Below are 9,144 nucleotides of genomic sequence, written 5' to 3'. Positions count from 1 at the left end.
ATTATAAACATACAAATGTAATAAAAATTATTGTTCGCGAATATTCAATTTGGAATGCGATTTTGTTAATAAAAAAAATATTTATAACTTATGCAAAACCCAAGAGAGGCATTTATATTTATTTCTTTTGCGTTCATTTTCAAATTCGCCGTGCATATATTTTTGTGCATGGCGCTTGAGAGGGCATCACGTGACTAAAAACGACCAACCAACGACCTCGCTTCGGCCATCTTAATCTTGGCATCTTCATCTTGGCCACCTTGCTTTGCCGTGGGTGGATCGTTGTTTGTATTATTTGTGCTTTTTAAGAATATTTTTTTAATTCGGATACTTTTATAATAGCTTTAATAGTATTATTAACATAGTGAATAAAATGGTGTCCTGTTTTTAACGCAGTTGGAGTAGCAGAAACAAATGTAGATAAAAAAATCTGCAGGAATAACGTTTCAATTATGACAGAAGCTCCAAACAAATGACTGTGAATGAAAAGCCCTATTAAAAGGTTAGTATGCAAATATGTAAACGAAGGCATGCCCTGTATTTCAGAAAATAAATTAATACTATTAATACCCTAATAATACTATTCATAAAAAATCTTTTAAGTAACCTAGATATAACAAAGTGAATAAAAGGCATAAATCAGAAGAATTATTATTTTATTTTATAAGTTAATAATTGGTCATATCCATTTATTATTTTAATAATAATTGTGAATAAGCCACAAACTTCGCTTATTCCTAACTAAAATAGTAAATAGAGATAATAATAGGATTTGTAAAACTAAAGTAATTCTTTTTGCGTTTTTGCTAATGTATGCCTTTATAAATAGGATGGTAGACCACACACTATAATATGCAGTACCAACTAATGAATACACAGAATATTATAGTCGATTTGCTAAACTCAGTCTCAGTACTACTGAGTCTCAGACACAACTGGCTAGTGATTTTAGTAAATAATTTTGCCAATTTGGTAAAATTGGCAAAAAAAAAATAATAACTAAATAGTTAATAATTACTGTAATTTTGGCAAAATTGGCCAAAAACAAAAAAAATTACCTACTAAAATCACTAGCCAGTTGTGTCAGAGTTTGGGGAACCGACTATACTAATAAACAATTTCTAAGCTGTTTTATAATATTTTGTGAGTCCATTAATCATATTTTTTATTTAAAACTAAAATTTGTTAATAATGCTTAGTAATGCATATATTTTGTATTTTTAGCTTTCCAGAAGATCCTGCGAAGAAGACATGAAGTATAGATCAGATTTGTTAATAGAGGAGTATGTTCAAAACACTTTTTAGAAAAAGATATTGACAGAACTTCACTTTCATCTGTTCGTTTAAGAGACTGTGCTGTTCCAATAGCTTATGTCACACAGGTATATGCATTTTTTTTCTTGGTTTTAACATCTTTAAACGCGAAATACGCAATAGCTTATCGAATTGATGCCATGTTATTTTTCTTTATTAAGGTCTTTGTTTATTATTGTGTATGTGTATTAACAACAGAAACATTTTTGGTTATTCTTTATTTTATTTTATATTTTGTCATCAAGTGTTCAGTCAATGTATGTAGTTTTCTTATGTACACCTTTATGGGTTTATACCTGGTGGATGTATATTTCAATAAATAAATAAATAAATAACCTAATTAATAATACAGTCTGTACAATATAGATACTGTTGTAATTCATTATCTACATCGGAGATCTAAGTTGACATTGTTGCCCAACTGCAAAAAATTTTTGAATTCTTTTTAAGTCAAATATATCACATAATTATTGCGAAGTAGATTATACAACAAAACAGATTAATATTCAATGTAAATAAATAAAAACATCAGAAATAGAAAACAAGAATTAAGGTATAATCTTATGTTACAGTTATTAACGTACCAAGGGTATTATAAGGATAATAACGCTTGAGGTCAATGGTGTTTTTAACAAGGGCCTGAGGGATATACGTTGACCGAAAGCGTTATTATTATAATACCTGTGGTGCCTTCAACGTTTAATGTCATTTGAATGAATTTTGAATTGATTAGTTTTTAAATAAGTACATTTACCAGTAACAGTAGTAACATAATTGTGGTAACCATAGTTTTACTTAGGTTGATATTTGTCAACTTGACAGTATCTAAGTCGTTATTTAAATTTAATGCCCAAGGGCGTTATATCGTACTTAACAGACTTCGAAATGTCATTATTTGTCAAATAATGTACCAGTAGGACATTAAAGTAAATAATAAAAACAATAAATATAATGAATACTAAATACTTATTTGTTTGTGAAAAATCTATTTCTTTGTGGCTTTTTTGTAATTAACTATTCTAATGAGGAAATAAGCCACAATTTACTTGAAAAAATAATTTTATTAAGGTTTCTACTTCCACGTCGGATGTCGTTGTCAAAATACAAAATGTTCATTATTATTATTTTATTTATTAAATATTATTTATTATTTATTTAAATATTATTTAATATTTATTTTTTTATTATTATTATTTATGCGTATTATTACCTGTAAATAATATTTCTTCTGATTGTTAATTGTAAAGGATAGAAAAATTACCTTTTATTTTATTTTCTTTTAGAATCAGCTGAGAGAAGTGGTCTACAAAAAACCAGAAAGGAAACGGAATATGTGGCTACGAAAAGCAAAAGAAAGGTTTACAAAGCAAATGTGACACATTTTTTTATAATATTTAGGAATGTCAGTAAATTACATTAAAAAATGTATGTAAAGATTTTTTGCAATAAAAATGTTTATATTTATCAAGGATGTATTATTTGGTATGGCCACATATCGTCAGTGATGTGACAATACCTCCTAACTGTTTTTTTTTTCAAGAGATTTGTAAGATAGACTAAAAACTTGTTTCGGCCACCTCCTGTTTTCATATATTTTTTGACTTGTTTTGCAGTAAATTCAACTATCTATTTACTACAAAAAAGTCAGAATACGTACGAAAACAGAAAATGATCTTAAAAAATGTTTTTCGTCTCCTGCAAACCTCATGAAAAAACATATAGGAGGTATTGTCACATTACTGACGATATATTTCAGTGAATGTCTAAAAAATATACTGTGAATGTTCAAAGAACGTTCGTAGACATTCATGGAATGTTCTAACAAGACATTCAGTCTAAAAATATACTGTAAATGTCCAAAGAACATTCATGGAATGTTCCAACAAGACATTCAGTCTAAAAAATAGACTGTGAATGTCCAAAGAACATTCGTAGACATTCATGGAATGTTCCAACAGAACATTCTAAGAATATTTAAAATGCTGACACAGCACTTTCCTGGGACTTTCCAGGGACATTCGTGTGCATTTGGGGACATTCCAGGAATGTTTTCAATGTCCTGTGTGTACATTCTAGGAACATTCATGGAATGTTTTGTGTTATTAGGGGTTATCACGCTCAGATGGATGACGTCACTAGTATGATATACCGGGTGGACCAAAAGTCAGTTAACCATTTTGTATATTAATAGAAGCAAAAATAACCGAAGTAAAAAAAAACGTTTATTGTTTATTGTAAATAAGTAGGTACAAAGAAGTGCATGCTGTACATTTTATGTTCAAAATGTAAACCATCTTCATCAATACATTTTTGGCAACGCTTATACACAGTGAAACAAGTCTTTCTGCAGACTTCCAAGTTGGCACGGAGAACTTCAAATTGCCAAAAACTTTATCTTTAAGTACTCTCCACAAGGCAAAATCACAGGGCGTCAAATCTGGGGAACGTGCGGGCCATTCAATTGTGTCTCTTCTTACTATCCAATCACTAAACTGGTCATTTAGAAACTCACGAACTTGCAATCCGTAATGAGGTGGTGCACCGTCTTGCTGAAAATATCAAATACTTGTAACTGTGGATTATTTGCGCGTGACTTTTTTTGATAGCGTTTTAAGCGGGTGGACCAAAACTGACTTTTGGTCCACCCGGTATATTATAATATATGCCAAAAAATCATAATTTAAAAATAAAAATCGACCTGTTCCGGGATTTCTCTCCAAAGTCTCCAATTCTCGAAAAAATGAATTTATTCCATAATTTTGCCCCTCTCTGTATTTCAATGCGATCTTTTTCACTTAAATGAATTATTTTTATTCTATAACTTATTAATGTGAATTAATTTATCAACAATGACCTACTAGATAATACTCGTTTATTTGTTTAAACCATGGTTTTAATATAAAAGAAAAACATAAGACACGAGTTTATACATATAGGTATACAATGTATATGTATTTACTCTTTTTAGACTAGTACCTACATAAATGAATAGGCTTACACATTGTGAGGATATGAACGTCTACGGGCATTTTGAATATTGGAAGTGATTTTTTATAATTATTATTCTCATTGTTCTTGAGAAATAAATGTATACAGGGTGATGCAGATAACTGGCCTATTAGAAATATCTCGAGAACTAAAGGCAACAGGATCATGAAAATTTGAATTAAGGGGTTTTGAAGAGTGATCTATTCAATGAAAATATTTTCATCTATTTTCTACTTCCGGTTATACCGGAAGTTGCTTATAACTTCGTTTTTTAAATGAGACACCCTGTATATTTCTACATTTTTGGATTCTCTTTGATGTTTTCTTTCTTAAAATATGAGGATTTGTAATGTTATACAGGGTATTTTAAAAGATAATTACGTTTTTTTATTAATTTCGTAGCAATATTCACACCCTGTAGAATTGTAGTAGTTTGACAACTAAAACTCTACTTACGTTCAAATGATTTTTGATATAGTGTACTATTGTTAAGAATCATTAGTATAGATAAATTTTTAATTTTAGTATACAGGGTTGGTCGAAACTCGGAATGAGTATTTTCTGAGTTTTCTTAAATGGAACACCCTGTATTTTAGTACTGTAATGAAATGATATTTTATGGTACTTTTTTATTTCTTAACCCGCGAGTAGTCGCGCGGTGAGATAGAATCTCAATTTTTATCCTTTTTCGCGATAACTTGATGAAAAATTTTGCAATTTTGAAAAAATGTCGTAAGTGCCTCGAGGAAGGGTGTAGTAATGCGTAAAAATTTTTTTTTCTTATTCTTTTTGTGGAATTTATGGCTTTGGGAAGAGCCAAATAACTTTAACCCGCGAGTAGTCGCGCCGTTAGATAGAATCTCACATTTCATCCTTTTTCGTAATAGAGTAAAACCTGTCAGTAACGGAAAAATGAAAGAACTATTGGCCGATATAGAAAGGTGGCCGCTATTGCCAGTTTTTGTAGTCTACATATAATTGGTTTGGGAAATTTTTAAACTGGCCCTTAGGACAGGTGACCGATGTTGGCAGATGGCCGTTAACACAGGTTTTATTGTACAGTAAAATGTGTCAGTAACGGCCACTAAAAATGAAAGAAGGAAATTTTTAAACTGGCCGTTAGGACAGGTGCCAGATGTTGGCAGGTGGCCGTTAACACAGGTTTTTTAAATAAAATTGTTAGAAATATATATTTTCAATGTAAAAAGTAGATAAAAATAGTACAAAATTAAAATTTGTTTTAAATTCGTATTTTGAGATAAAATCTCACACGCGACTATCGACGTTACAGAAGTGAGCGCGACTACTCCCGGGTTAAGCATTCCCTATACCTAACTGCTTTAATTTGTGCTTAATTGTTAGTCGCACCAACAATCTTAACTACGTAGGTATTTTGATAGCTAAACCATTATTGGTAATTTTAAGGATCAGTCTGGATTAATATGTATTTATTTCTGAAAAATTATTTGTGATTGAATAGTTTCACGGCCAACCTAATAAAATTGTACGTATTTTTTGTTGCAATTAATGTTTAGCTTGAATCACCAATAACTCACAAAATAAAGCAGTTAGGTATAGGGAATACTTATAAAATGAAAAAGTACAATGAAATATCATTTCATTACAATACTAAAATACAGGGTGTTCTATTTAAGAAAACTCAGAAAATATTCATTCCGAGTTTCAACCAACCCCGTATACTAAAATTTCAAAATTAGCTATACTAATGATTCTTAAAAATCACTTGAACGTAAACAGAGTTTTTAATGTCAAACTATTACAATTCTACAGGGTGTGAATGTTGCTAAGAAATTAATAAAAAAACGTAAATATCTTTTAAAATACCCTGTATAATATTACAAAATCTCATATTTTAAGAAAAAAGATATTGAGGAGAATCCAAGAATGTAAAAATATACAGGGTGTCCCATTTAAAAAAACCAAGTTATAACCGGTATAACCGGAAGTTGCAAAGAGATGAAAATCATTTCATTTAAGAGATCATCCCTCAAAACCCCTTTATTCCAATTTTCATGATTCTGTTGCCTTTAGTTCTAGAGATATTTCTAATAGGCCAGTTATCTGCCTCACCCTATATAGTCGGCTCCGAAATCCGCTAGAAAATTTAAACCGAATATAACAAAATTCAGTTTGGCAACACTGTGTGAATGCCAAGTCCTCTCGGATACCAACAGAACAAAAATTAAATGTTTTAACCAAATAGCGTTTCAAAAATGATGTGCAGAATAATTGTGAATTCGGTTCCGGTAATAAACTTGTCCTTAAAAGTAGAAAAAAAGTTTAATTTCTCTTCGTTAATATTTTATCGTTTAATATTTTTAACTGTACTAATATGCAGGGGCGTAACAGAGGCCCCCGCAGCATGAAGCTTGCGGGGTGGCCCCAATATGTCGGGGGCCCCATCTTGTCTATGTAAAAATGTGTTATTGTTATATTATTTGGAGCATACATACGCAACGTTTTTTAAGCAATGCAGTATTGAAAATAAAGTTGACCATCAGATAGATACAATGTATCGTATGGATGTATTAATAAAATTGTAGATATATTCGCTGATAGTACATAGTACTGCACAAAGAAAGTTGTTCATCTCATACAATAATACTATGTAATAATGTCATAGCCACCTTTGCTTTACAAGCCATGAAGAGAAAAAGGCAACGTCGCAATTGATGACGTCGGTAGTCTGACTTTCGGACTACCGCTTTCGAAACTACGATTTTAAAGTACAAATTCTGGTAAAATTTATAGTATTTTTTGAGTCGAACAAGAAAATATTATTAATTAGAAGTTTGTAGAAAATAATATTAAAAGTAATTCCTTGTAAGTAAAGTTTATTATACAAAAAAAAAACCAATAACAAGAATATAAGCGGGATTCATTTTTTTTCGAATCCTAAGAAAACTAATAAGTATTTTTCAAAAATTTAAACGCAGAATGAAAGATTACGTTAGGACCGACGCAAGGCCTAAAATCCCTGAAAACTTCTATATTTATTTTAATAAGTTACAGGGGTGAAAAGCTAAGAAAATTTATTGTGATTTTTAGTTTCAAATATGTCATTAAAAAAAACTTTTTATGCATTCTAAGGGACTTTTGGCCCACGGTAATAAAGTAATCTTTAATTTTGCGTTTAAAATTTTTAAAAATACTACTTATTAGTTTTCTCAGGATTCGAAAAAATTATTACATTTAAAATACAGGCGTCAAAATTTTGCATTTTGTTCCTTTCCACTTAAAGTTCGTCGCACTTATTTAGAAACACCCTGAATTAATAAAGAACAAATCTAGTTGTTAAACATAAGCGAATTAATAAAAAAAAACAGAATGTTAAGAAAACCGGAGTCTATAGTTGGGTTTTAATTTCAGTATTTTATAAATGCCCGGTACACCATAAAAATTTAACTGGTTAGCAACAATATTATTACAGCGGTATTGTAAAAGAATTAGGCTATAACATATTAAAAAAATCACTTAAATCTGCCAACAGGTTTAGGAAATATAAGACATTAAAAATGACAAAATTTTTAAGTGGACGGATTTCTATATGCACGCAAGTTTATATAAAAATATATTACATTGAACTTAAATCATCTTAACCTTTAACTACCCGCGCATCAAGTTATAAAAGGTTTGTTCGTAGTACGATCCAATCGATCAGCAACCGTTGCCAACCATCAGACGCATGCGCAGTTAACAGTTAGCGCTGCGCAGTTAACAGTTCGAGTTCGTAGACTACGAACGCGCTTGCGTCTGACGGTTGGCAACGGTTGCTGATCGTTCTACGAACAAACCTATAACTACACGTGTGGCGTACTTTATACGCCACAAGAAAATCCACTTAAAAACAACGGATTTGTTTATTTTTTTTTTTTTGAAAAAATACACTTAGTTGTTTGTTATAAACCTTATTCGGCATCAATGAATACTTGGAGTTCCTTACCAGTAAGCCAATTGGGATTTATAACTGGAATCATGGAATAACTGGATTCCGTGATAAATAAAATTACTAATAAAAAATTTTTTGAAATGTGATTTTTTGCAGGAGAAAAAGTATTGTTTATAAAGAAAATAGATTTTGTGCCATAATGACTAAAAAACAATTGAAATATGTACTTATATTACTACTTAGATTAATATAATCGTGGTGTATATTGTCCACCACCGGAAACAACAAATAACAAACTGTAAATTACGATCTTCTCAGAACGCCGATTATAACGAAACTAAAACCAAGTTGTAAAGCACATTCCAGTGATAAGTTAGAGAGATAAACAAAGTCAAAAATTAAATTTTTAAATATATTTGCAGTATAATTCTTATATATGGCGTACAAAATACGCCAGCGCGTGTAGTTAAAGGTTAGTAACATACCTTTTAATGTTCTTTATAATTTGGAGCACGAAATATTGTAAATTATTTCAGTTTCTCTGTAAATACAGTGAAAATTATTTAAAAACAAATGAGAACTGTCAGAATCAATCCGTCTACCAATAGATGTTGCCAAATTTCAACTTCATGGCTTGTTAAGTAAAATAGGCCGCGTCCCACAATTAAATAATTTGATCAAACTGGTTTGAGCAAACTGAAAGTGACAGTTAGTGACGTCACATCCTGAGTGTTCATTGTGGATAATAATGAAAAATTTTAATTTTAAATAAAGTACAAACAAGTTAGACAACTCAATACAAAAAATTTGATCAAACTAGACTGATAGTGAGAGCACAGATTTTTAGAATTTCAAAAAAACTGCAATTATGACGTCACTTTGACGTACTTCCGGAGTTTGCTCAAACTGTTTGATCAAATTATTTGATGGTG

At 30.5% G+C, this 9,144-nt stretch overlaps 1 long non-coding RNA gene across 1 annotated transcript; it reads left to right on the top strand.

Annotated features, from left to right (window-relative positions):
- Positions 1–246: 246 nt before the first annotated feature.
- On the top strand, positions 247–2,778 carry LOC126881581 (uncharacterized). The gene is made up of 3 exons (XR_007696922.1): positions 247–502; positions 1,225–1,382; positions 2,598–2,778. It is a non-coding gene; the product is annotated as an uncharacterized LOC126881581 (long non-coding RNA).
- Positions 2,779–9,144: the final 6,366 nt, after the last annotated feature.

Source organism: Diabrotica virgifera, chromosome 3, assembly GCF_917563875.1.
Source record: "Diabrotica virgifera virgifera chromosome 3, PGI_DIABVI_V3a".
NCBI classification, from domain to species: Eukaryota; Metazoa; Arthropoda; class Insecta; order Coleoptera; family Chrysomelidae; genus Diabrotica; species Diabrotica virgifera.
Note: the sequence above shows the minus strand (reverse complement) of the source record. Positions and strands in the feature narration are given on the sequence as shown.